The 27,986-nt window shown below is 40.6% G+C and overlaps 1 protein-coding gene and 1 long non-coding RNA gene across 12 annotated transcripts in view; one reads left to right on the forward strand and one right to left on the reverse strand.

Annotated features, from left to right (window-relative positions):
- Positions 1–8,999, reverse strand: part of LOC309813423 — a 58,034-nt gene extending 49,035 nt beyond the window's left edge. Inside the window, exon 1 of the long non-coding RNA XR_014295496.1 lies at positions 8,889–8,999. This is a non-coding gene — a long non-coding RNA (uncharacterized lncRNA). The remainder of the gene's footprint in view (positions 1–8,888) is intronic.
- A 6,775-nt stretch (positions 9,000–15,774) lies between these two features.
- The window catches only part of FHIT (fragile histidine triad diadenosine triphosphatase), a 1,482,405-nt gene continuing 1,470,193 nt past the window's right edge, over positions 15,775–27,986 (forward strand). For 10 of the 11 annotated variants that reach the window (XM_082639705.1, XM_082639702.1, XM_082639708.1 and 7 more), the window contains exon 1: positions 15,775–15,920. The gene's annotated coding sequence lies outside the window, so the exon portion shown is untranslated. Of the gene's footprint in view, positions 15,921–15,945; positions 16,163–27,986 lie in introns of those variants that run through there. The other variant, XM_082639707.1, reaches the window with a different exon arrangement.

The following is a 27,986-nucleotide window of genomic DNA, read 5'->3' on the forward strand; positions in this document are numbered from 1 at the left end:
CCCTTGATCATTATGTAGTGTCCTTCTTTGTCTCTTCTAGTAGTCCTTATTTTAAAGTCTATTTTGTCTGATATGAGAATTGCTACTCCAGCTTTCTTTTGGTTTCCATTTGCATGGAATATCTTTTTCCATCCCCTTACTTTCAGTCTGTATGTGTCTCTAGGTCTGAAGTGGGTCTCTTGTAGACAGCATATAGATGGGTCTTGTTTTTGTATCCATTCAGCCACTCTGTGTCTTTTGGTGGGAGCATTTAGTCCATTTACATTTAAGGTAATTATCGATATGTATGTTCCTATTCCCATTTTCTTAATTGTTTTGGGTTCATTATTGTAGGTCTTTTACTTCTGTTGTGTTTCTTGCCTAGAGAAGTTCCTTTAGCATTTGTTGTAAAGCTGGTTTGGTGGTGCTGAACTCTCTCAGCTTTTGCTTGTCTGTAAACGTTTTAATTTCCCCATCAAATCTGAATGAGATCCTTGCTGGGTAGAGTAATCTTGGTTGCAGGTTTTTCTCCTTCATCACTTTAAGTATGTCCTGCCACTCCCTTCTGGCTTGTAGAGTTTCTGCTGAGAGATCAGCTGTTATCCTGATGGGGATTCCCTTGTGTGTTATTTGTTGTTTTTGCCTTGCTGCTTTTAATATGATTTCTTTGTGTTTAATTTTTGACAGTTTGATTAATATGTGTCTTGGCATATTTCTCCTTGGATTTATTCTGTATGGGACTCTCTGTGCCTCCTGGACTTGATTAACTATTTCCTTTCCCATATTAGGGAAGTTTTCAACTATAATCTCTTCAAATATTTTCTCAGTCCCTTTCTTTTTCTCTTCTTCTTCTGGAACCCCTATAATTCGAATGTTGGTGCGTTTAATGTTGTCCCAGAGGTCTCTGAGACTGTCCTCTGTTCTTTTCATTCTTTTTTCTTTATTTTGCTCTGCAGCAGTTATTTCCACTATTTTATCTTCCACCTCACTTATCCGTTCTTCTGCCTCAGTTATTCTGCTATTGATCCCATCTAGAGTATTTTTTATTTCATGTATTGTGTTTTTAATCGATGCTTGATTCATCTTTAGTTCTTCTAGGTCCTTGTTAACTGTTTCTTGCATTTTGTCTATTCTATTTCCAAGATTTTGTATCTGGGAAATAGAATCTTGGATCATCTTTACCATCATTATTCTGAATTCTTTTTCAGGTAGAGTGCCTATTACCTCTTCATTTGTTAGGTCTGGTGGGTTTTTATCTTGCTCCTTCTCCTGCTGTGTGTTTTTCTGTCTTCTCATTTTGCTTATGTTACTGTGTTTGGGGTCTCCTTTTTGCAGGCTGCAGGTTCGTAGTTCCTGTTGTTTTTGGTGTCTGTCCCCAGTGGCTAAGGTTGGTTTAGTGGGTTGTGTAGGCTTCCTGGTGGAGGGGACTAGTGCCTGTGTTCTGGTGGATGAGGCTGGATCTTGTCTTTCTGGTGGGCAGGTCCACGTCTGGTGGTGTGTTTTGGGGTGTCTGTGGACTTTTTATGATTTTAGGCCACCTCTCTGCTAATGGGTGGCGTTGTGTTCCTGTCTTGCTAGTTGTTTGGCTTAGGGTGTCCAGCACTGTAGCCTGTTGGTCGTTGAGTGAAGCTGGGTGCTGGTGTTGAGATGGAGATCTCTGGAAGATTTTCGCCGTTTGATATTATGTGGAGCTGGGAGGTCTCTTGTGGACCAGTGTCCTGAAGTTGGCTCTCCCACCTCAGAGGCACAGCACTGACTCCGGGCTCCTCAATTTGGGATGATGTGTTGTCTATTCATGTATTCCACAGATGCAGGGTACATCAAGTTGATTGTGGAGCTTTAATCCGCTGCTTCTGAGGCTGCTGGGAGAGGTTTCCCTTTCTCTTCTTTGTTCTCACAGCTCCTAGGTCTCAGCTTTGGATTTGGCCCCGCCTCTGCGTGTAGGTCGCCGGAGGGCGTCTGTTCTTCGCTCAGATAGGACAGGGTTAAAGGAGCAGCCTCTTCGGGGACTCTGGCTCACTCAGGCCGGGAGGGAGGGAGGGGCACGGAGTGCGGGGCGAGCCTGCAGCGGCAGAGGTCGGCGTGACGTTGCACCAGCCCGAGGCGCGCCGTGCGTTCTCCCAGGGAAGCCGCCCCTGGATCCCGGGACCCCGGCAGTGGCGGGCTGCACAGGCTCCCGGAAGGGCGGTGTGGGCAGTGACCTGCGCTCGCACACAGGCTTCTTGGCGGCGGCAGCAGCAGCCCCAGCGTCCCACGCCTGTCACTGGGCTCCGCGCTTTCAGTCGCGACTCACGCCCGTCCGTGGAGCCCCTTTAAGCAGCGCTCTTAATCCCCTCTCCTCGCGCACCAGGAAACCAAGAGGGAAGAAAAAGTCTCTTGCCTCTTCGGCAGCTCCAGAGTTTTCCCGGACTCCCTCCCGGCTAGCTGTGGCACATTAGCCCCCTTCAGGCTGAGTTCTCGCCACCAGCCCCAGTCCTCTCCCTGCGCTCTGACCGAAGCCCGAGCCTCAGCTTCCAGCGCTGCGTGCCCCGGCGGGCGAGCAGACAGGCCTCTCGGGCTGGTGAGTGCCGCTCAGCACCGATCCTCTGTGTGCGGATCTCTCTGCTTTGCCCTACCCAGGTATGTGGGGAGTTTCTTGCCTTTTGGGAGGTCTGGGGTCTTCTGCCAGCGTTCAGTAGGTGTTCTGTAGGAGTTGTTCCACGTGTAGCTGTATTTCTGGTGTATCCGTGGGGAGGAAGGTGATCTCCGCGTCTTACTCTTCCGCCATCTTACCCGGAAGTCCCAGATTTTACTATCTTAATATCCTTTGCATCTTTCATCCTTACTGTTATTGCTTTAGTTCTGACCCTTAGCATCCATTTCAAGGGCATTTCCAATGACTATCTCTTGCTTGATTTCTCTTTTAAATAGGTTGAGTCATATGGAATTGACATTTTTTTGGAGTCAGTTTTAGCAGTGTATTCGTCAACTTGAGCTGCCATAACGAAAATACCATAGACTAAGTGGCTTAAACAACAGCAATTCATTTTCTCACAGTTCTGAAGGCTAGAAGTCCATGATTAAGGTGCTAGAATGGTTGGGTTCTGGCAAGGATCTCTCCTTGGCTTGTAGATGGCCACAATCTCACTGTGCTCACATGACTCTTCTTTGGGTGCACACAGACAGAGAGAGACAAAAGGAGCGAGATAGTACTGTGGTGTCTCTTCCTCTTCTTATAAGGGCACCAATCCTATCATGTGGGCCCCACCTTCATGAGCTCACCTGAACCTAATATTCTCTCAAAGACCTGATTTCCAATATCACCACATTGGGGGTTAGGACCTCAACATATGAATGGGAGTGTGGCACAATTCAGTCCATAGAAGGCAATTTCAGATGATTCAACCTAACACTTGTTTGCAAGAGTAATACATGTTCATGACAGTAAATCAAAGATACAAAATGATAGAAAGATGAATATAAAAATCATCAATAATTCCACCACCTGGGGATAAGTACAATTACATTTTTATGTGTTTCCCAGTTTTTAAATGTATATAATTTTCTGAAGAGTGAACTTATACCATATATTTAATTCTGTTCTCTGAACTTTCATTTAATATTATTTCTTGGGCAATTATCCATGTCATTCAACATTTTTAGAAATATTTTAAATGACAGTGACATATTTCATTTATTTAACCATTACTTTTTTGTTGAACATTAAAATAATTTATAATTTTTCAGAAATAAGGCTGTGGGAAGAAATATCACTGCTCATATACTTTTGTCTGCACCTCTATTCTCTTACTGTTGATTCCTAGAAATAGCATGATCGGGTCAGAGGGTATGACCCTTTTGTTAATCCAAAAAAAAAAAAAGTTCTTACTTGATTTGCATAGCTTTTGGGAAATTTACCCACTTATTATACTACTGGGGTATTATTATTAATTTTTATCATTATTATTTAGTAATTTGACAGGTCAAAAAATTGTCTAATTGTTAACAGTGACCTCCTCACTGATCTTCCTGGAGTCATATCCCATTCCAGATAAGCCTCCACAGTGTTGCTAGAAAGATTTTTCTCTAATATTCAAACTTGATCATACCACTTGTATACTAAAGCCAATCATTGGTTCCCATTCCTTAGCAGGTCAAGCCCTTGGTCTAGGGAATTTTATCAGCCCTTTCATAACATGACTTTTGCTTACATTTCCAGTGTCATTTTTACCCTCTCTACCATATCTTCCTCTTGAGAAAAATTAAACCATTTACAGTTCTCTAAAATGCCTGTTTCACATTTTTTTTCCTTTCCACGTGTTATTCTCTCTGTCTTGAATGCCTTTCCCCTCTTGGTTTGCAGCACGCACAAAGCCTTTTTAGAGAGAAGGCAGGAGATGGATGGGGTGTTCCATTCCCGAAAATGGGAGCGCTACTGTGATCAGCACTATCCTGGACCTTCTCATCCTTGTTCCCATGGAGATCTGTTCCAGCCTTTCACATGGCAACTACACTTCTGCTCTGTGTAAAACCCCTTACATCATGATGTGCCTTCTCCCAATAATTTCTTCTAAGTAGCTTGTTGAATCTTTCTGGCTGCAGTGGTGTTTACACTGCCTTTCATAATGCCGAAGGATATCTTTCAGTCCCACTTTGCCTGATTCTGTCTTCTCAAACACTTCTTGAAGGCACCCTGAACTTCTATAATACTTACATTTTAGCATGGTGCTGTCACTTAGTTATGTATTGTTAAGCACTGCACTGCATGTCAAAGATGCTTTTGAGGATACAAAATAAATGTCCAGTACTCAAAATACTAGTAAAAAGAGATGCAAGAATATGTATTATAGAACAATCTCAACTCAAAGTTGAATGGTAGAGTGCAATAATGGGGACTCATATTCATTAGCTGAGAGGGTCTAGAATACATTGCTGTGTTAATGCTTATTAGCTATATGCCTACAAATATACTCAAGACATGGGAAATTATTTATTTATAGTACTTTTAATATATTGTCATTATATATGTATTTACATATTTTAAAATAAACTATTACAGGGACAAATAGTTTCTTAAAGAATCAGAGTTTTTCAACATGGTATGTGTGATATAAACCAAGTCCCATTTGTATTTAAAACTGTGCAAGTATCATCCCCTCTAGGAAATCTTGCCTGACACTTTCCTTCCTCTATGCCTCCTTTTATATGATTGACTTGTATTGATTTGTGATTTGCTGAAAGGTTGAGGTGTTTTATGATAAATTACAAATATAATCATCATGACCAAACTTTGACTGAATCAAGGAATCACAAAGTTGGACAGGATTTTAGATGTCACTTTGTCCAACCTCTTATTTAGCAAAAGAAGAAGTGCTGTTGCTGGTAGATGGTCACGTTATGTTTGCTATGATAGCTTTCATCGTTAGAAAAGTTATCCCTCATGTAGAATAGAAAATTTCCCTGAGTGACAAGCACTTGTGGGTCTGAGTTTTAACTCTACAGAATGAATCCAACTCCCTTTTCACAAAATAGACCTTCACATGGTTGAGCCCAGTAAGAACATCCTGAGCATTCTCTTTATTTTTATTTAAACATTTTAAATTTAATTTATTTATTTTTGAGTCTTCTCTTTTTTAGGCTAAACATCTCCAGTTCTTGCACACTTTTGGTGCGGGTAGAGCAAGGGCTGGTGTGTTTGGATTTCTTGCCTTCTAAAGCAACCTCATTATCTCTTTCATTTCACTTTCCTTTTCTGGGTAGTTTAAGAGTTTATCTATAAGCTAAATTTTACGAATTAGCTATGACTCCTTCAGCTTCAAGTAACAAAAAACTAATTCAAACCAACTTAAATAAGACAAGTCTCATTCAACTGGCAAGTCTAAGGGGTGGCTTCAGGTAAAACTGGAATCTGGCATGCAATACCACCCGGACTCTTTTCATCTCTCTTCATCTCTAAGCTCTGTTTACCCCTGTTTGACTTAATTCCTAAGTGGGCAAGATAACCAGCAGCCCCACATAGCTACCATTATAGCTTGCGATCATGGAAAAGCGGGGACCGTCCTTCGTGGTCTCTCTGACAAACTGTCTGAAGGAATTGGCTCAGCTTGGGCCATGAACACATCTCTGAACAAATCACGTGGCCAAATAGCTTGGAGTACTTTGATCAAGCCTGTTTTCTCTGAACACCTTCTTCACCTGCCTCTTTGGGCAGGAACAGATGTGGTTAGCCCCATCAGAGCCACCTGAATTGAGAAAGATTACTCTGTTACAAGGTCAGGGTTGGTTAACCAAAGGAGGCAATCCTGGGAAGACAAGCATACATCTACCAAGTTACTTAACAGGCTATTCTAGAAAGGCCATGGTTCAAACATTTGAAGTCCAAAATGCAGAAATGATATGGCTGGGCAAAAACAGATGCAGTGATCAGATGGAACACCTTTTTATAATATGCAAGCCATTTTCTACTCAAAGTTTCCCAAAGGTACTTCATACATTATCAGGACTCAAACCATATTTTATTGTAATATTGAGAAGCTGCCTACAATGTGCTTAGGTTAATATTTTTAAAAAGTCATTTTTCCTCAAGAGCACATTATATTGGTTTATGGTCATAGTGCTCACTTGCTTATATGTCTGAGTTATACTTCATTGTTTGAAGCAAGCTCATACATCCTGTTCCATTTCTAAATCTATTCTGATTTGAAAGATTCCCTTTTGTGAGACTCTTCTTTATGATATATAAAAACTACATGGAGAGATGGAGCCTGAGCTAGATTAAAGTTGTACAAATCTGATTAACATCATCTGCTCTGTTTCAAAGGTCAGGTGCACTCAACGAATTTGCTTTGAAATTATTTTGTTTATTTTGTGGGCATATACATCATGAGCTTTCTAAAGGTCAAAAGTAGAGTTTGTTCTTGGATTCTAAAGCAATCTGATTTCCATTTACAGTGTGCTTTGGTGACCCTAAATGCAGAAGCAGGCCCAGTTAAGTCATACTTCCAGTTTGTGTTTGGTTTAATTTGCTCAAGAAGAAAATCCCTCCTAGATTAAGGCAGTGCTGAAATATCATTTTTTCTAAATTACTTTTATTTTCAACTAGGTTCATAAGAGAATGCTACTCATAAATGACACTTGAACTCTGAATGTCGGTTTCATGGACATTCTGTTTTCAAAGATGTAGATGCATCTTAGTCAGCTAGTGTCTCATCTGGAAACTAGAGCAAAGGTCAGAAAAGTTAGGACTCCTGGGTTTTATTAACATTTACATGGTAGGGGTCCTGAAGCTTTATTAATTAGTGTATTCAAAGTCACTGTGTGCTTCATAAAGAAGAGGCTCCAATAAATTATACAGTCTTATTTACTATTCAAAAAAATCAAGGATCTAGTTATATACACCAAGTATTTTTTCATTAATTATTTTAAATGATTTTTCCCCTTACCATATGTACTTTGCAAAGATAAAAAGAAAATCTCTCAAAGTATTTTGTATTCATGTTCATTAACATTCCAGTGGAATAATAAACCTCAAAACGATTCATGTATGAATCAGTGAGGCATGGCTAATTACAGTATTCAGCCACACAGCCAATAACATTCACCATGAAACACGGCATCTGTTAAATGCATCTCTCTGAATTTTTGTTGGGGGAGAGTGCTAGGAAATAGGGAGGTTGCAAACTGCAATTTAAAAATGTCTAAATATTTTAGGGGCTTGTATATTATAAATCTCTTTCAGGCAAGTATTTATCACAAGCATGACATCCTGTTATCAAAACAGACAAAACCCCCGCAGATTTGCTTTAAAAACAAAACAGAAACAACCACAAGTCCTGAGAATGGACCATGTTCTATATGAAGAAACTTCTTGAAACATGAGGAAATACTATTTACCATAAATTAAAAAAATACATTTAATACTGAATTTTAGAATTTTCCTACTCCTTACAAAATCGTCTTGATACTATGACTCTCTCCAGTCCACAAATATATTTAAAAGGTGAAAATCCGAAAAGCACACAGTGGACACAGTAGAAGTTGAATGTCATGACTAAAACACTCAAATTTAGAAGCAATTTTGTAATGCATATTCAAAATCTTTTCTATTACATTTGTGTTTAAAATATTTTCCCTTAATGTCATCCATATTGTTGACTACCCAAAGATTACATGAATAAAAACATTAGCATCCACATTTTATTTTTTAATTTAAATTAGTATTACTTCAACGACATAACTAATACATAGTAAAAAAAAAAAGTTCAGAAGTCAAGAACAGTATAAAGTATTTAGAATAGAAGATACTTATGCCACCAATCCCATCGCATTGCTCCAATAATCTCATTGTTCACAATCATTTGGGATGCTCCCAGAAGTTTTCTACACAAGTGCAAGTACAAATCCACAATCTCTTATCTGCAATTCTGAAATCCAAAAAGGTCTGAAAACCAAAAGGCTGACCTGATATGGGGGTATTTATACTGTTTGTTTTTCCAATATGTGTTTCATTGCAGAAATATTAACGTTTGATGACAGGGTGCTATCCCAAAACTGTTCCAGGAATGTTAGACACTAAATGGTATAAGCATATATTATCTTTCTAAAAACCAAAAAATTGTTAATTTCCAAAACTGACCTGTCCCCAAAATTCTGGATGAGTGATTAGACTTTGATATGTATGTGTGTAACACACAATCTTTTCATTTACACAAATAGATCATACCATATATACTGTCTGGCAAATACATTTATGGAATAGTTTAACATTTTCCCTTAAGACCTTACCATGGCCTACATGGTCTGGCTTCTTGTGACCTTTAACCTCATCTCTCATGACTTTTCCTCTCATTCATTTTTCTCCAGCCAAATGGGCCTCCCTGTTCTTCTTCCATCATGCCAAGCTTATTCCTATTTAAGGCCTTTGCACTTACTTTTGCTTGTCTGGAATATTCTTCCATAGATTTCCTCATGGTTGGCCTCCTCACTTCATTGAGATCTTTGTTCAAGTGACTCCTCTTCAAAGAGGCCTTCCTGATCCCCCTATCCAAGAGAAGACCATCCATCATTTTTTTAGTCCCTCACTCTGCTTATTTTCATAGCATTAAAAAAAATCAATACCTATGATATATCATGCATTTGTGTATTAGTGTATGGTCTATCTTTTCTACTAGAAGTTCCATGAGGGTAGGAATTTTTTTGACTTATTTACTGTTGTACCCCTAGCACCTTGAACAATGCCTGACATTTAGTGGGTGCTCAATAAGTATTTGTGGAATGCATTTTTTCTTTTGCCTTCAAGTTAAGCAATTCATTCCATAGTTAACAAGGCTCTCGGTTGCTCTTATGGAAAATTAAGAAGGATGCCTACCAAACTCTCATGGGCTGACCCTTGGGACACTTCCAGCATCTTTCACCACTGCCCTACCTCCACTCTAGGTCAGGGACTGGTGAATCTACTCTGCCTGAGCTCTGGCACTTGCCATGTGCTTCCTCTGCCTCTGCCTAGAACCCCCTTTCTCCTCTACCGTAGGTAGAAAAATTGACTCATTCTGGTATTGATTTCTATGCATTACGTTGATTTGCTCACCTGTTTACGTGTTTATGGTCTCCATTACAGTACAATACCAGGGATTGTGTCTGATTCATTGGTGATTGCTATACCCTAGCACAGTGACTGGCCCAGAGTAACCCTCAATCCATGAAAAACTAAGTTGAATTGAAGTTGCATCCCATTCTGAAGTAAATTCTCTACTAAGGAAATATACTTTTTAATTTTTAGGAAATACTTTTAGTCAGTTTTATCCTCTAGAATGAAGAAATGCCTTTAAAGCTGCAGTGAAACCAGGGCAATGTGTTTAAGAGTCATAATTTCTTGAAGGAGAGTGATAAAAAAATCATAGCTTAACTCCGAGCCACCCTAGTGAGATCACAGCTTGGACACTGAGCTTAGTTTTATGTACCTTATGTTCTAGGTAACTGGAAGATGATTGCAAAAGATGGCAGTAAGAAGGATTAAGTGTGATTATTTATGAGGCATAGTTAAAAGGAGACAGCATGCATATGTTCACTAACTATAGGGAATAGACTGGTCTCTAAATATCTGATGAACAAATCCACCCAAGGAATATATTTAACACAGAACAACAAAAGGATAAATGAGAACATTTTTTAAAAGATAGGGGAAAATTTAGAGAATTTTCAGCGTATCATGAGGTAGCTCTTGCTAACAATCAAGATTCTCTAATAGCAGCCAAAAAGCTGAGTGATTATGGGGTGAGAAATTGTGAAGGAGGTGGGAACATTTGGGTATGGCTGAGTTTCCCAACCTTTTTATACTTTGTATTACGACGCATCATTTTTTCTTTATTCTAGTATGATATTTTTATATTGGATATGATTTTTTTCCAATTAAATAAATACCGCCAAGACTTGTCCAAAAGTCTGGATTATAACCTGTAATATATGGCTGAGATGAATTATGTAGAAGGTTCAACTCTTTGACCTCTAGGCCTTTCCAGTTTTGGAATTCTGTTTCCGTGGTAAAGATTTCTTTGTAGGTCCTGTGAGCTGTTGGGAGTGTTTGGCTAAAGCAGAAGAGTATGTGATGATCAGGTTTTTACATATCAGGGTGGTCCTAAGCTTTGTGATAATGAGAGGTTATTGAGGGCTTACTTTTGTCTCTTTACTTTATGGCTTAGCTGAATGCAGTGAGTGGTACAAATATCAGGCCCTTGTAGTACTTACCCTGTTTGCTTTTGTGGCCATAACATAGTCATTCTTTTATCACATATTTATTGAGTGCCTACTATTTTTTTTTTTTTTTCTTTTTTTTTTTGCTGTATGCGGGCCTCTCACTGCTGTGGCCTCTCCCGTTGCGGAGCACAGGCTCCGGACGCGCAGGCCCAGCGGCCATGGCTCACGGGCCCAGCCGCTCCGCGGCATATGGGATCCTCCCAGACCGGGGCACGAACCCGTATCCCCTGCATCGGCAGGCGGACTCTCAACCACTGCGCCACCAGGGAGGCCCGAGTGCCTACTATTGAATAAGACAAAAACAAAGTTCTTGCCTTCAGAGGCTTACATTCTATTTGGAGGTGAAAGATGATAAACAGAAAGACAGAAATAGGGACTATAATTTCAAGTAAAGCTACTTGCTATGAAGTGCTACTATGGCACAACCCACAGAAGTCTTTCACAAAACTGTCTTCTACGATTCTCCAAAGGAGATATACGAAAGGCCAACATGTACATGAATAGATGCTCAACATCATTAGTCATTAGGGAAATGGAAATCACAACCACAACGAGGTATCACCTCACACCTGTTAGAATGACCATTAACAAAGAGACGAGAGAAAAAATGCTGGCGAGGATGTGATGAGAGAACCCTTGTGCCCTGCTGGTGGGACTGTAAACTGGTACAGCCATATGGAAAACAGTAAGGAGGATCCTCAAAAAATTAAAAATTGAACTACCATATGATCCAGCAATTTCATCTCTGGGAATATATCCAAAGGAAATGAAAATATTAACTCAAAAAGATATATGCACTCCCATGTTCATAGGAGCATTATTTACAATAGGCAAGACATGGAAACAACCTAAGCATCCATCAATGGAGAAATGGATAAAGAAGTTGTCAAATATATGCCATATTATATGGAATGTCATAATAATGGAATATTATGCAGTCATAAAAAACAAGGAAATCCTGCTGCTTGTGACAACATGGATGGACCTTGAGGGCAGTAGGCTAAGTAAAATAAGTCAGGGAGAGAAAGACAAAACTGTATGATCTCACTTATATGTGGAATTTAAACAAAAAACAAAAAAACCCCACACCAAATTCATAGAAAAAGATCAGACTTGTGGTTACCAGAGGCAGGGGGTTGGGGGAGAGGGAACTGAGGAAGGTGGTCAAAAGGTACAAACTTCCAGTTACAAGATAAATTAGTACTAGATGTGTGATGTAGAACATGACTACAGCTAACACAGCTGTACGATATATAGCAAAGTTAAGAAAGTAAATCTTAAAGAGTTCTCATCACAAGGATAATGTTTTTCCTTTTTTTTCTTTCTTTTAGTTTTATTTTATCTATATGAGAAGATGAATGTTAGCTGAATGTATTGTGTTAATCATTTCACAATATATATAAGTCAAACCATAATGCTGTAAACCTTAAATTTATACAGTGATGTATGTCAATTATATCTCAATAAAACTGGGGGAAAAACTGTCTTTTAGGTCTAAAGACACACTTTATGCATTTAATGCTAATTTCTCAAAAATTTTTACTTATGTTTCTTCAGTATCATGAAATGAACAACACATTGTCTCCAGCAATATTTCTTTAATTTTCCTTTTCCCCTTTTCTTGATCTCATTCCTCCCCTCTCTACTAAACCCCAGTTTCTCTGCAGCGTCTCCTTAAGTCCCCAGAGAGTTCCCAGTGTAAAAGAGGGTTTTGTTGTTGCTGTTTTTGTTCAGTTTTTGTTTTAGTGAGGATTTAGAAAGTGCTATTTTAACTGTTCACGTGATGAGGTATACAAGATGGTAGGCTGCTTGGTTTTTTTTGTTCATTTGGTTGGTTCTTTTTGTATGTATTTATTTAATTTTGAATTATTCTTATTCTGCTAGTCTCAGTGATAAAAGCTTGTGGTGAACCAAAGCCACCTGTAGCAGATACTACTGGTGTCCCACCAGTACATGGCAGCACCTGTATCTCTGGCTTCCTAAGGCCACTGAGCAACTCTGCCTTTCATACAGTATGATGAAGAGCCAGGGACTTAACAGCCCCTGAAAACATCCCCCAGTCATTGACTGATGGGAGATGGTGTTTAAACAATAGGGTTCTTTTGTCCCTTTGGTGGGATAGCTCAATCTAAGCCATGGGTTCCACATTGTTTCCTAGAGTTCTCCAGGAAGATTAAGCTCTGATCACCCCGAGCAGTAACATGCTTGATAGTGCACCTTCTTTGTCTGTCTTCCCTTCCCCATTTCACTTTCCTATTCTCCCACTGCAGTTTCCTGCAATTACCTCCTAAATAAACTACTTGCACTTGAATACTTGTCTCAGGATATACTTGTGGGAGAACACAAACTAAGATGCCATCTCCAGGTGATTACTAATGAAGCTGCAGATCAGACAGTTATCTCCCCACTGATTATCTTGGCACTTGGATGTCCTGGGTCCAAGGAAAGTGCCATATCTTTTTTTTTTTTTTGAATTTTTGAATTTAATTTTATTTTTTTACACAGCAGGTTCTTATTAGTCGTCCATTTTATACACATCAGTGTATACATGTCAATCCCAATCTCCCAATTCATCACACCACCACCACCACCTGCCACCGCTTTCCCCCCTTGGTGTCCATACGTTTGTTCTCTACATCTGTGTCTCAATTTCTACCCTCAATTTCAAGTGCCACATCTTAAAGCTCTCTGAATGTATATATTGCCGAAGGTCATGCCAATCAGACAGCGTCATTCACAGCTGAATATGCATATGTTCATAGTAGGTTGCCAGATAATGGTTTAATAATCATTAGATACCACTGTGTAGATCCTAAGTATGTTCATGATGTTTACCTTTTGATTGCTAAGTAGGAGATGTAATGATTATAGGCTGATACTTTCTCAGGAGAAGAGTCTAGTTGTTGAGCTTTCCAGTTTCATATGGTTCAGTAATTTCTTCCACATTTAGTCTGGCTGCTGACATCTGTGTTGAAATCTCTCATGCCAATCAGCCTGAGCAAAGCTGGGACTGCTTTTTTCTCATAAAAGCTAGAAAGAACTGCTGTATTATAGGAAACCACCCCAAATTAACAGAAGATTAGGGTAGGAATCCTGGACAGGGGTTTTAATCCCTGTGCATGAAATTAGCCTGTACACATATTGATCACATTTCTGCTGTTTTAACTGCAATTGTTTTCAATTTCACCTAGTTATTCACAATTCTCTATTATTTTACGTGGCCACAGTGTCTGTGTGATGATCTGGAAACTGACCATAATCCACTGTGACATTCTGAGTCAAGCTTCCTAAGACATCAGTATTTCACACCAGGACATTTTGTAGGACACCTCGCTACTATCTGTGGGGTTCAAACATCAGAAAGGATGTGCGATCTAAGACTTGGTGTAATCACCTGCATGTAATGAAGCAGGCCAAAGAAAAAAGTGAGAGAAAAAAAAAAAAGAAAACAAGAGGAAATGGTGTCAGGGAAAGTAGGGACATATCTAAGTGTTTGTCCAAGTGTAATTGCTCTTTGTTTCTCCCTTTTAAATGTAAAAGATGACTGGCAAATGTCTCTTTTTCCTTGGCACTAGGATTGGGAGGAAAGAAAAGGGAAGGAGGCAATCTTGAAGAAGAGAGGTAGCTATAAGAAGCAGCATGGTGTAGTAACAAGAGTCTGAAGGCCAGGATTCTAGTCCCTGTTTATGAGCCGTATGCCTTTGTGAAATTATTTAGCTGTTCTGCAATTTTCAGTTGCATTTATTGCATAATTATGTTTGCTTCTCATCCTCCACTAGACCAGGAGCATCTTGAGGTTAGGAACTGAGAATGATTCAATTTCTCTAGCACCTACATGGCACTGGGCAGAATATACTGAATGATTTTGAATTTAAAAAGGGAGCAAGCACAAGGGCCCCACGGTGGTAAGAGATGAACTGAATTGATCTGCACCAAAGAAAGGGAGAATAGAGAATAATTCATTTAATTACTCGAAATACATTTACTGAGTGCCTATTATATACATATATATATACATATACACTATATGTAATACATATAGTATGGGTGTATATATATACTATATAAAATATTATAATAGAAATTTTATAGTATATAAATATATAGATTATATATAATAAATTTAAATTAAAATTTATAATATAAAATATTATACTATATATATTGTAGATACTATTTATACTTTTAGGTGCTAGAAACACTGCAGTGACCAGCAAAAAACTCCATATCTAAAACAGATCTTTCATTCTAAGGGGCAAGATGATAAAAAAGATAAATTATATACAATGCTTGGTTAAGGACAAGAGCTAAGGAGAAAAATAACACAAAAAAAGAAGAAAGGGGGCTTCCCTGGTGGCGCAGTGGTTGAGAGTCCGCCTGCCGATGCAGGGGACGCGAGTTCGTGCCCCGGGCCGGGAAGATCCCACATGCCGCGGAGCCTGCGCGTCTGGAGCCTGTGCTCCGCAGCGGGAGAGGCCACAACAGTGAGAGGCCCGCTTACCACAAAAAAAAAAAAAAAAAAAAAAAAAAAAAGAAAGGAATGGACAAGGGAGTCTGTGGTTCAATTTTAGTTAGGATGCCCGGGAAGGCGGAGTGCAGTCATACACCGGTTCAAGTAAGGCCTGCGAGCCCGCGTGCTGAGAGAAACAAAAGAAAGGAAGGCTTTAGGAATCAAAAAAGATCCAGAGTGAGGAAACGAAGCGAAAGGAAATTCAGACAGTGAGGAACAGTGAGGGGTGGGTAAGTTGAGCGCGTGTGGGAGGAAAGAAGGAAGCAAAAGTGCAGCACAGCCTAAACAATCATGTTACTTTTTACATTTGGTAAAAAACAAAGATTGTGTGGATTATGACGAAATCCCTTCCGGAGGGGATTCTCACCTCAGCTTCTTTCCAGAGAGCGACAGTGTTTCCCGCCCCCTAAACAGGGATTTTTGTCATTATGGCTTTTGATTGGCCCGGTATAGGCACGTGCTCTGCGCCTATTGGCCCGCGCGTCTGTCCCCAGACGAGTAGCCATGTTGGGTCCCTTCCCCGCCGCGGGGCCGTCTGGGAGTTGTAGTCCTTGCTCCGCTCCGTCCAGTGGAGGGACTTTTTGCCCTCTGCTCCCGGGTCCCTCAGGCAGCCACTCCCATGGGCACACGCCCAGGAGCTGCTTCTGCCCCGCGCTCCCTCCCTCTGCCTTTCACTTCCCAGCTGCCAAGATCTTGGAAGGTAGGGGCGGGGGCAAGCCCAAGTCGAACAGTGTTTCTGTGGCGCAGATCCGGGTTTCCGCGCGCGTCTGGTCATTACTCCGGCGGTCCAGTGGAGCGAGGACTGACTGGGTCCACGCAGCTCGTTGGGAGGTAGTGGGGGGGGGGTCTGTCAGGAGGACCCTCCCACCTCACCGAACCTTCTCACGGCCAGTTCCTGAGCACCGGCCCTAACCCTAACCCGCCCCTCCCCCGCCGCATTTTGTAAGTGGGTAAACTGAGGCATGGGGGCATGCCGGCGGTTCCAGGGACGCCCCAGCTCCTGGCTCAGGTGGTGTAGTTGGCACTGGCCGCTTTTGGATTTTTTTCAGTTTTATTGTCAAGTAGCAGGACTCTATGCCCCAACAGATGTGTGTTAAACATCCAGCTCTGGGTTCCCCAGGGGGAGGGAGGAGGGTTTGAACAAGTGTCCAGGAGAGGAGCTAAGCAGGACACGGGGGAGGCAATATTTTGGGAGAGGATTTTACATTTAGTATTTAAAAGACACAAAAATAATTCATTATGGTGGGAGAAATCAGTACTCGGTTGGACTTCCTTACATCTATTTTATGGCTTAATGTAGTTTTTTTTTGGGGGGGGTGGTTGCTGTACGCGGGCCTCTCACTGCCGCGGCCTCTCCCGTTGCGGAGCACAGGGTCCGGACGCGCAGGCTCAGCGGCCATGGCTCACGGGCCCAGCCGCTCCGCGGCATGCGGGATCCTCCCGGGCCGGGGCACGAACCCATGTCCCCTGCATCGGCAGGCAGACTCCCAACCACTCCGCCACCAGGGAAGCCCTAATGTAGTTTTTATATGAAAACATGCGGGGATTTTTAAGGTGTGTTCATGTGGCGGAAAAAGGCCGGTTAGTGGAACTGGAGCTGGATTTGCAGCTTCCTCTCTAGGATCAAATTCTGCCTCTGCTGTATGACCAGCCAGTCACAGTGCTTACCGGGGAAAAAAGAACTTAACGCTCCCTGCCTAAGTGGCCCAAGGAGCTGCCAGGAGCTGAAATCTAGATGAAGTCTTGCTTGTGAAAGTTTGCCACATGCAAACTTACTCCTTTATTATTGTGCGTCTCTCAGAACTGTGCTTGGGATCAGCATAGAATACAGCCTGTGGTCATGTTAGAAAGGCTCAGACCCTTGCTGGGTCCGGGACTACCGAAAGCGGCCCCGACTCGCACCTGTTAAGGTCCTGTACCTGAACTCTCCATTTTCTGGCTCCATCTTACCGCCGGCAGCCCGGGCAGCGGAGGCTTCTGGGAGTTGTAGTCCCGCCTCTAGTTTCCCGGAGGGCTGGTACTCCACCTCCCAGCGTGTCATTTGGCTTGGTGAGGTGTCTCCTGGGAGTTGAAGTCCAACTTCCAGCAGTTCTTTGGAGCAGCCCCTTGACTCGGAACTACAACTTCCATGTGGCCCTGCGTTCTTGGCTGCCTGCCCTGCGTCCACTAGCTGCGAGCCGTGTGTAGTGAAATATGTTTAGTAATAATGTGTTTTTGTTGTCTTTGATTGTATACGCTCTTCCAAGTACTACGTGGGGGTTTATTGTATACGCTTTTCTAAGTATCTTAGAAAGGAATTATGCATGCTTTCAAACAGTGCTAACACCCAACAGTTTACAGAGCGTGTTCACACTGTCTCTCGTAATAACACTGTATCTCCCATTTGTAGATAAGAAAAAAACTTGAGAAGACGGTTTGTACACGGTCACACCTAGTAATAAAATGTAATATATGTTTTATAAATAAATAGATATTACATTTAGTTATGGTTTAATCCTCTCAAGAGCTATATGAGAGAAATAGCCATTTTCATATGCATTTTCCATATTAGAAAACTAAGGCTAGGAAACAGGGAAGTTAAGCAACGTGTCGAAGTTAACTAAGCTAGTGAATAGAACTACCGAGGTTGTAACCCAGTCTGCTTGACAGACTCTGCTTAGAAAAAGACTCTATCTTATGGAGGTGGAGGGAGCCCGAGCTTTCTGAGAACGGAATTTGGAATCTTTCCACTATACCATGTTGCCTCTGTAGTTAAACACTAAACGATAGTGCTGCAAAAACCTCTGAGATCATCTAAGGCAAAGATCTTGGAACAGTTCCTGGCATATAGTAGAGGTTCCACAAATGTTAGTTATATAGAGTTTTTTTTCTGCGGTACGCGGGCCTCTCACTGCTGTGGCCTCTTCCGCTGCGGAGCACAGGCTCCGGACGCGCAGACCCAGCGGCCATGGCTCACGGGCCCAGCTGCTCCACGGCACGTGGGATCCTCCCGGACCGGGGCACGAACCCGTGTCTCCTGTATCGGCAGGCGGACTCCCAACCACTGCGCCACCAGGGAAGCCCTATATAGAGTTTTATAATACCTTTATTTTAGAGATGAGGAAACTGGTTCAGGTGGTGAAGCAGTTTGCCCAAGGTCACACAGCTGGTCTGTGTCAGGGATGAGACTAGACCTAAACGTCTTGTTTCCAAGTCCAGGGTTATTTTCATTGTACCAGCAGACAGCTAGCAGGGACGCCATACGTGAAGCTGTTTAGATAATGGTTTCTCTCCTAATTTGTTCTTTCTAGGCCACTGACCAGGACCAATTGTTGTAAAGTCTCTTTTCTTATTATTGGTAAGGTTGTAATATTTCATGAATTCAACAAATGTTTTCTGAACATATAGCTCATCTCTCTTTAGGTCCAGGGCCTCATGGATGAAAAGTAGCTAATGGATTAGGGCTAGAAGGACCTTATAAATCATCTAATCTAACTTTTTCATTTTAAAAATTAGGGAATTGAGGTACAACATGATTCACAGCCTTCATCTCATGCCCTTGTGTCAGAAACATTCTGTTTCTGCAAGGAGACAGGGTTCTGGAGGCCTCATAGTTCTGTATGTGACCTTTTAGGCTCATGCTTTCTTTTACTTAGTATCCTTGTCCTTGCCTTATTCCTGGACATGTTTGGTAGAATGCTTTAGGAAATGTTTCTGTGTACATGCAGCTCCCTTTCTTTTAATGTACATGCAGCTTCAATATGTTCCATTTGTACTTTGGGAATTAGTCTTGTCTTGGCTCCCAATACTCTTTTCTCTTTTGTCCTGTAAGACACGAGAACAAAATCTGACATTGTGTTTGCATTCACATATGTTAAAATCTAACCCTCTAATATAGGGTAACATAAATGAATACATGAGTTGTTTGAATTATATAAAACTTTTGTTTTAGAAGACACATTGGCCCTTTCAATTATGTATTCACAGATAATAAAGCAGATTACTCTCACCTCTTGTGTGTGAAAGATGATTTCTACATAATTAGAAATAAAGTAGCAGTTTTATAAATTACTGGCTAAACGTTCCTGAGATATTCACTATGGGAGATGTTCTCCTGGTCACCCTCTGTCCCACCAGCACTCTCCTAAATGACAGTCTGATCAGTCAGCTTCCAGCAAAGTGCCTGACCACTAGTAGACACGGAAAAAGTATTTGTGGAATTGCATTCATAAGCACCTTTGAGCTCTATTCCCACATTTCCCCCCTGAATCTCAGTTTTCTCTTTTAATGCAGAAAGGCAGCTTTGAAATACAAGCTGTAGCAGGTTACTTTCACTGTCTACATTGCAGAGAAAAATCTCAGCTTTTGAGGTCATCCTCTGAGGGACTGTTGCTTTGGGAATGTCCAGGTCTGTGACTTCTAAGATGAGAAAGTGATCCAAATAGCAAAACATAGAGAAGCAATAGAGAGTGGTAGTCTGAAGACCTATGACTGAAATCCCAGCCCTGCCTGTTAGGCATGTTACTAAGCCCTTGGTTTCCTCTTCTGTAAAGCAAGAATAATAAGCATTCTACCGCATAAAGTGATGATAAAGATTAAATAAGATAGTGTGTTTAAAGCTTTGAGCATGTCAGGTGCTCAATAGCTTGCATTTAATAGATGAATAGATCTTATTTTTGTCATTATTAATGTAAACGTGTATATGAAAATATATTTACTCAGGATTTAAACTGGAGGCAGATATCTGTTTCATAAAAGGGTCTGTCATTTGTTTTCTTAGAGTAGCAAGCTTGGCCATCACATATAAACTATGAAGTTAACTGCAACTCTTGATAATCCATCTTGTCAGCTCAGTGAAAGTGTCTTGTGTAGGCAGAGAGATAGTGAAGCTTTTGCCTCTGCGTTGACTGTTGAGAGGTCCCTGATCTCTGGTTTCATCTATATAGTAAATCTTGGGTTGAAAAGCAGTCAGTAGGGCCTTCTGTCCACTTCTGGAAAGGACTGGGCCTATCCCAGGAGCCTCAGGGTTAAAGTGAAGCAGTTGTCATCCAGCTGGTGAGTAATCCCGGGGCAGTGGCTATGTGGACACGGCAGCGCTTCTTTCTAAAGATGACAACTTCAGTAGCCATGAGGTTAGTGATAGAGAGGTGAGTTACAGAAGAGGGGTGATGCCGGGGACAGGGAAGGAGAAATGAAATGAGGATCATAGCAAGAGCAAAGAGCAGATGAACGAAGGAAACAGTTGAGGCCCTCGGTCGAGTTGTCTTAAGCATGTATTTATTGAGCACATTTATCCTGCTCCTAGCTCTGTGCCAGGCACTGCACTGTTATGCAGTGGAGATACAGCCTGGAATGTGGCTGACACGGAGGTGGTCATGGTGGTGGGTTGTGGTATATTCTAAGCAGGGAAGAACTTGAAGGAAAGAAGCAAGGAAGGTAGAGTGTGTTGGGATTTGATAAGCAGAAAAGTCTTTGTGCTTGGGGTATACAAATCACTGAATGGGGGAGGTGGGAGAGATGAGGCTGCAGAGGCAGGCATGGGTGATATTATGCAGAGTCCAGTTATCTGTATTGTAAAAGAATTTTGGACTTTATTCCAAGGGTATTTGTGAAACCATTTAAAAGTCTTAAGTGGAGAAATAAAATTATTGGATTTGTTTTTTAAAGACTTTGGATGCAGTATGGATGATGAATTTGTGAGAGGTAATAATGTGGGAAAACCAGATAGTCCTGCTATCTATATTTAACTTTAATGTGCGTATGAATCTCCCCCTGATCTTAAAATGTGGAGTCTGATTCAGCAGATCTGGAATGGGCCAGCAGATCTGGAATGGGCCAGCACCAGCAGGCTGTTGCTGCTGGTCTATGGACTATCCTTTGAGTAGCAAGTACTTAGGAGACTCTTCAGTGTTCTAGGTCAGAGATAACGGTGATTAAGAGAATGGACTCTAGGGAGCAGAAGACCTGGATTCTAATCTTGGTTTTTCCACTTATTTGCTGTGTGACTCTGGGGAAAGTGAGGTAATCTCTTTGAGCCTCAATTTCCTTATTATCTGTGAAAGGTTGGTAATAATTTCTATTGCTTTAATCATGTTTTAAATTTTCAATGAGGTCACCCTTGGAAAGGGTTACTGTGCTCAATACAGTAATTGGCACTCAGTAAATGGTAGCTTTGATTTTACTCTTACGGTTATTAGTAAAAATCATAATATTATGCACTCTGCTCCACGTTTCCTTGTTTATCACATTTTCTTGTTTATCACATTTTGAATGCTAGGTGGAATAGATTACCTTTAATTCTACTGTTTTTGCTTCTGTCTCACAGGTGAAGTGCTGAACTTTGTAAAAATTTGAACATTATGGGCAAATAGATTTCTCTCAGCAATTGAGTCTCTCAATTTGATGGAAAAAAATCTGAGATCCTGAAAGTACCATCTTATATCTGATTGCAGGAACTTGAGGCACCTCGCCTAGCCTTGTAAATTTATTTAGCCCAATTATAGTGCCTCCTTCTTTACGTAATTTTAACCTGTTTGGATTGTTCTCCAACCAGTGATTCTCAACCCTTGTTGCAAGTTAGAATCACCTGGGGCTGGTCCCATCCATATAAATTAAATCAGAGTGAGGGAGGGGAGGCAGGCAGTTTCCCAGGTTATAATGAAGTGCATCTAGGATTGAGAACCATTGATTTTAAAAAACATAACATCACAAAATTAATCAAGTACAGTCTAAGGGCCTGGGTGGGGAATGAAGTATTTGGAAAGTAGCTGAAGTCTTTGGGAGTGAAAGAGATAATAAGCCTAGTCACAAATCTCTCTTGGAATCTGATGAACTAACTGTAGGTTGTGCCCTGGGTTACCTTTGAGATTAATTACTAGGACACCCCCGTTCTAACCCTTTTATCTCTAGCTGTGCTTACCCTAGTCAGGATTCTCCTTAATGTTGAGATTCAGACTGCTTTTCTCTTTCTGGTATTTAGTTTGTTCCATTCCTCAGAGCTAAAAAAAAGTTATTAACCCATGAAAACCATGTTCAAAAGAAACTGAGTTACATGTTTTCATGAGCTGTGGCCATGTTATTGAAAAGGCTTAAACTATTGTTCAGATAAAATACAACCCATTTTTACTAGTAACATTCTTACATTCTAATTCAGTAGTTTAAAAGGAACCACTTCCAGAGAGGCTGCCAATTATAAAGATGGGTTTCTTTCTGTCTTTTTTTTCTTTAAAATTACTTCCATCTACCATTTTAGGGTGGAACAGTTAAGCTAATTTGATTAAATGCCTTTAATTTTCTGGATTATCCATAATATATAGGACCCCTTTCCTTTAAAAATGTTTTCCTCCATAGAAAATGTGTATTCTTATGTTTGTATCTGAATATATATATTTTTCTTCATGAAAGTAATTTCTGTTTTTTATTGAAATATAGTTGACATACATTATTATGATAGTTTCAGGTGTACTACATAATTACTTGATATTTTCATACATTATGAAATGATCACCAAGATAAGTCGAGTAACCATCTGTCCGCATACAAAGTTATTGCAATATTATTGACCATATTCCTTATGCTGTTTATTACATCCTTGTGACTTATTTCTTATATGGCTGGAGGTTTGTACCTTTTAATCCCCTTCACCTATTTTGCTGACCCCCTCACCCATCTGCCTTCTGGCAACCACATATTTGTTCTCTGTATCTATGAGTCTGTTTTTTTGTTTTGTTTTGTTTGCTTGCTTGTTTTGTTTTTTCTATTCCACATATAAGTGAGATAATGCGGGATTTATCTTCTCTGCCTTATTTCACTTAGCATACCTTCTAGATGCACCCATATTATTGAAAATGGCAAGATTTCATTTTTTATGGCTGAGTAATATTCCGTTGTGTGTGTGTGTGTGTGTGTGTGTGTGTGTGTGTGTGTGTATCGTCTTTATCCATTCATCTACCAGTAGACACATAGGTTGCTTCCATATCTTGGCTACTGTAAATAATGTTGCAGTGAACACTGGAGTACATATATCTTTTCAAATTTGTGTTTTCGTTTTCTTTGGGTAAATTCCCAGAAGTGAAATTGCTGGATCGTAAGGCAGTTCTATTTTTTAATGTTTTGAGGAACCTCCATAGTATTTCCATAGCGGCTGCACCAATTTACAATACCACTGACAGTGCATGAGGGTTCCCTTTTCTCCTCATCCTGTCCAACACTTGTTATTTGATGTCTTTTTGATGATAGCCATTCTGACAGGTGTGAGGTGGTATTTCATGTTGTTTTTATATGCACTTCCCTGATGATTAGTGATGTTGAGTGTCTTTTCATGTGTCTCTTGGCCATCTGTATGCCTTCTTTGGAAAAAAGTCAATTCAGGTCCTCTGTCCATTTGTTAATGGGTTTTTTTTTTTTTGATGTTGAGTTGTATAAATTCTTTGTATATTTGGGACATTAACCCCTTATCAGATATATTGTTTGTAAATATCTTCTCCCATTCAGTAGGCTGCCTTTTCATGTTGTTGATAGTTTCCTTCACTGTGCAAAAGCTTTTTAGATTGATGTAGTCCCATTTGTTTATTTTTTTTATGTTTCCCTTGCCTGAGGAGACATCTAAAAAAATATTTCTAAGACCAGTGTCGAAAAGTGTACTGCCTCTGTTTTCTTCCAGGATTTTTATGGTTTCAAATCTTACATTAAAGTCTGTAATCCATTTTGAGTTTACTTTTCTATATGGTATAAGAAAGTAGTTCAGTCTGATTCTATTGCATGTAGCTGTCCAGTTTTCCAAACACCACTTGCTGAAGAGACTATCTTTTCTCCATTGTATATTCTTGCCTCCTTTGTTGTAGATTAACTGACCACAAGTGTGTGGGTTTATTTCTGAGCTCTCTATTCTGTTCCATTGATCTATGTGTCTGTTTTTGTGCTACTACCATACTGTTTTGATTACTGTAGCTTTCTAGTATAGTTTGAAACCAGGGAGTGTGATTTGCTCTTCTTTCTAAAGATCATTTTGGCTATTCAGGGTCTTTTGTATTTCCTTACATGTTTTAGAATTATTTGTTCCAGTTGATAGAGATTGCATTGAATCTGTAGATTTGCCTTGGGTAGTATGGTGATTTTAATGATATTAATTCTTCCAATCCATAAGCGTGGTATATCTTTCCATTTGTTTGTGTCATCTTCAATTTCTTTCATCAGTGTCTTATAGTTTTCTAAGTCTTTTACTTCCTTGGTTAGATTTATTCCTAGGTGTATTATTCTTTTTTTTTTTTTTTTTGCTTTTGTTTTTGTTTTTTTTTTTTGCGGTACACGGGCCTCTCACTGTTGTGGCCTCTCCTGTTGCGGAGCACAGGCTCTGGACGCGCAGGCTCAGCGGCCATGGCTCACAGGCCTAGCCGCTCCGCGGCATGCGGGATCTTCCTGGACCGGGGCACGAACCCACATCTCCTGCATCGGCAGGTGGACTCTCAACCACTGCGCCACCAGGGAAGCCCTGTTTTATTCTTTTTGATGAAATTATAAATGGGATTGTTTTCTTAACTTCTCTGATACTTCAATGTTAGTGTATAGAAACACAGCAGATTTCCATGTATTAATTTTGTATCCTGCAGCTTTACCAAATTCATTTTTCAGTTCTAATAGTTTTTGGTGGGCTCTTTAGGAATATACATGCATACCAAAAAATATATATATATATACACACACACACACATATAATTAGGTATTATATATTTTTTATATACATAAATATAATGAAATCTGCAAACAGTGACAGTTTTATTTATTGCTTTCCAATTAGATTCCATTTATTTATTTATTTATATTGTCTTATTATTCTGGCTAGGACTTCCAATAATTTGTTGAATAAAACTGGTGAGAGTGGATATCCTTGTCATGTTCCTGATTTTACAGGAAATGCTTTCAGCTTTTCACCACTGAGTATGATGTTGGCTGTAGGTTTGTCATATATGGCTTTTATTATGTTAAGGTATGTTCCCTCTATTCTCATTTTGTTGAGAATTTTGGCCATAAATGGATGTTGAATTTTGTCAAAAGCTTTTTCACAAACTTGTGACAATCATATGACTTTTATTCTTCAGTTTGTTAATATGGTGTATCACATTGATTGAATTGTGGATGTTAAGCTATCCTTGCATCCCTGGGATAAATCCTTCTTGATCATGGTGTATGATCCTTTTAATATATTATTGAATTTGATTTGCTAATATTTTGTTGAGAATTTTTGCATCTATTTTCATCAGTGGTATTGGCCTGTAATTTTCTTTTTTTGTGTGGTGTCTTTGATCTTGGTATCAAGGTGATGCTGGTCTTATAGAATGGGTTCGGAAGTGTTCTGTCCTCTTCAATTTTGGAATAGTTTGAGAAGGTTTGGTGTTAACTCTTCTTTAAATGTTTGGTAGAATTCAACTTTGAAGCTGTCTGGTCTTGGACTTTTGTTTGTTGGTAATTTTTTAAAAATTAGATTCAATAATCGGTGTGTTCATATTTTCTATTTTTCCTTGATTTAGTCTTGGGAGATTATATTTTTCTAGGAATTTATCCACCTCTTTCTTTACTTTTTTTTTTTTTTTTTTTTTTTTTGCAGTATGCAGGCCTCTCACTGTTGTGGTCTCTCCCGTTGCAGAGCACAGGCTCTGGACACGCAGGCTCAGCAGCCATGGCTCACGGGCCCAGCCACTCTGTGGTATGTGGGATCTTCCCGGACTGGGGCACGAACCCGTGTCCCCTGCATTGGCAGGTGGACTCTCAACCACTGCGCCACCAGGGAAGCCCTATCCACTTCTTATAGTTGCCCATTTTATTAGTGTATAATTGTTCATAGTAATCTCTTTTTTTAAAAAAAAATTATTTATTTATTTGGCTGCATCAGGTCTTAGTTGTGGCACGTGGGATCTTTGTTGCAGCATGTGAGATCTTTTGTTGCAGTGCATGGGCTCTTTGTTGCAGTGTGTGAGCTTCTCCCCAGCTGTGGCACATGGGCTCCAGGGCATGCGGGCTCAGTAGTTGCAGCGCGCAGGGTCTAGAGCGCGTGGGCTTAGTTGTCCTGCAGCATATTGGATCTTAGTTCCCTGACTAGGGATCAAACCTGCGTCCCCTGCATTGGAAGGTGGATTCTTAACCACTGGACCACCAGGGAAGTCCCCATAGCAATCTCTTATCCTTTGTATTTCTGTGGTGTTGGCTGTAACTGATTTTATTTATTTGAGCTTCTCTCTTTTTTTCTTGATGAGTCTGGCTAAAAGTTTATCAAGTTTGTTTATCTTTTCAAAGAATCAACTCTCAGTTTCATTGATCTTTTCTATTGTTGTATTTATAAAGGCTCTATTTCATTTATCTTTCGCTCTGATCTTTATTATTTCTTTTCTTCTACTAACTTTGGGTTTTTTTTTTTTTTTTTTTTTTTTTTTTTTTTTTTTTTTTGCTGTACGCGGGCCCCTCACTGCTGTGGCCTCTCCCGTTGCGGAGCACAGGCTCCGGACACACAGGCTCCGCGGCCATGGCTCGCGGGCCCAGCCGCTCCGCGGCATGTGGGATCCTCCGGGATCGGGGCACGAACCCGCGTCCCCTGCATCGGCAGGCGGACTCTCAACCACTGCGCCACCAGGGAAGCCCTAACTTTGGGTTTTGTTTGTTCTTTTTCTAGTTCCTTTAAGTTAGATTGTTAATGTGAGATTTTTCATTTAATGTTTTGACATCATATTTTACATCTTTTTGTTTTGTGTATCCCTTAACTAATTATTGTGGAAATAGATGATTTAACTACTTTTGTCTTTTAACCTTCATACTGGCTTTGTAAGTGGTTGATCTGCTTACTACCTTTACTGTAACTTCACCAATGAGATTTTCCTTTTCATTATTTTCATATTTCTAGTTGTAGTCTTTTCTTTTCCACTTAGAGAAGCTTGTTTAGTGGTGGTGAACCCTTTTAGCTTTTGCTTATCTGTAAAATTCTTTTTTTTAAATTAATTCAGGGCTTCCGTGGTGGTGCAGTGGTTGAGAATCTGCCTGCCAATGCAGGGGACACGGGTTCGAGCCCTGGTCTGGGAAGATCCCACATGCTGCGGAGCAACTGGGCCCATGAGCCACAGCTACTGAGCCTGCGCGTCTGGAGCCTGTGCTCTGCAACAAGAGAGGCCGTAATAGTGAGAGGCCTGCGCACCGTGATGAAGAGTGGTCCCCGCTCACCGCAACTAGAGAAAGTGCTCGCACAGAAACGAAGACCCAACACAGCCAAAAATAAATAAATTAATTTAAAAAAATTAATTCAATCACTGATAAGTGTTTATTGAGTACATATTATGTGTCAGACATTGTGTTGGGTGCTTGAAATAATGGTGCTAAGCTTGGGGATAATTATTGCTATATCAGGCAAATTAGCTCCCTAGTATCTTTTTTAAATTGAAGTATAGTTGGGAATTCCCTGGCAGCCCAGTGTTTAGAGCTCAGTGCTTTCACTGCAGTGGCTTGTGTTCAATCCCTGGTCGGGGGTACTTCCCTGGTGGTCCAGTGGTAAAGAATCTGCCTTACAATGCATGGATTGGGGTTCAATCCCTGGTTAGGGAACTAAGATCCCACATGCTGCAGGACAACTAAGCCCAGGTGCCACAACTACTGAGCTTGCATGCCTCAACTAGAGAGCCTGTGTGCCACAAACTACAGAGCCCACGTGCTCTGGAACCCGTGCGCCACAACTAGAGAGAAGCTCGTGCGCGCATCGCAACGAAAGATCTTGCATGCCTCAGATGAAGATCCTGCGTGCTACAACTAA

The sequence above is a fragment of the Mesoplodon mirus genome (assembly GCF_964341445.2).
Source record: "Mesoplodon mirus genome assembly, chromosome: 12".
Lineage (NCBI taxonomy): Eukaryota > Metazoa > Chordata > Mammalia > Artiodactyla > Ziphiidae > Mesoplodon > Mesoplodon mirus.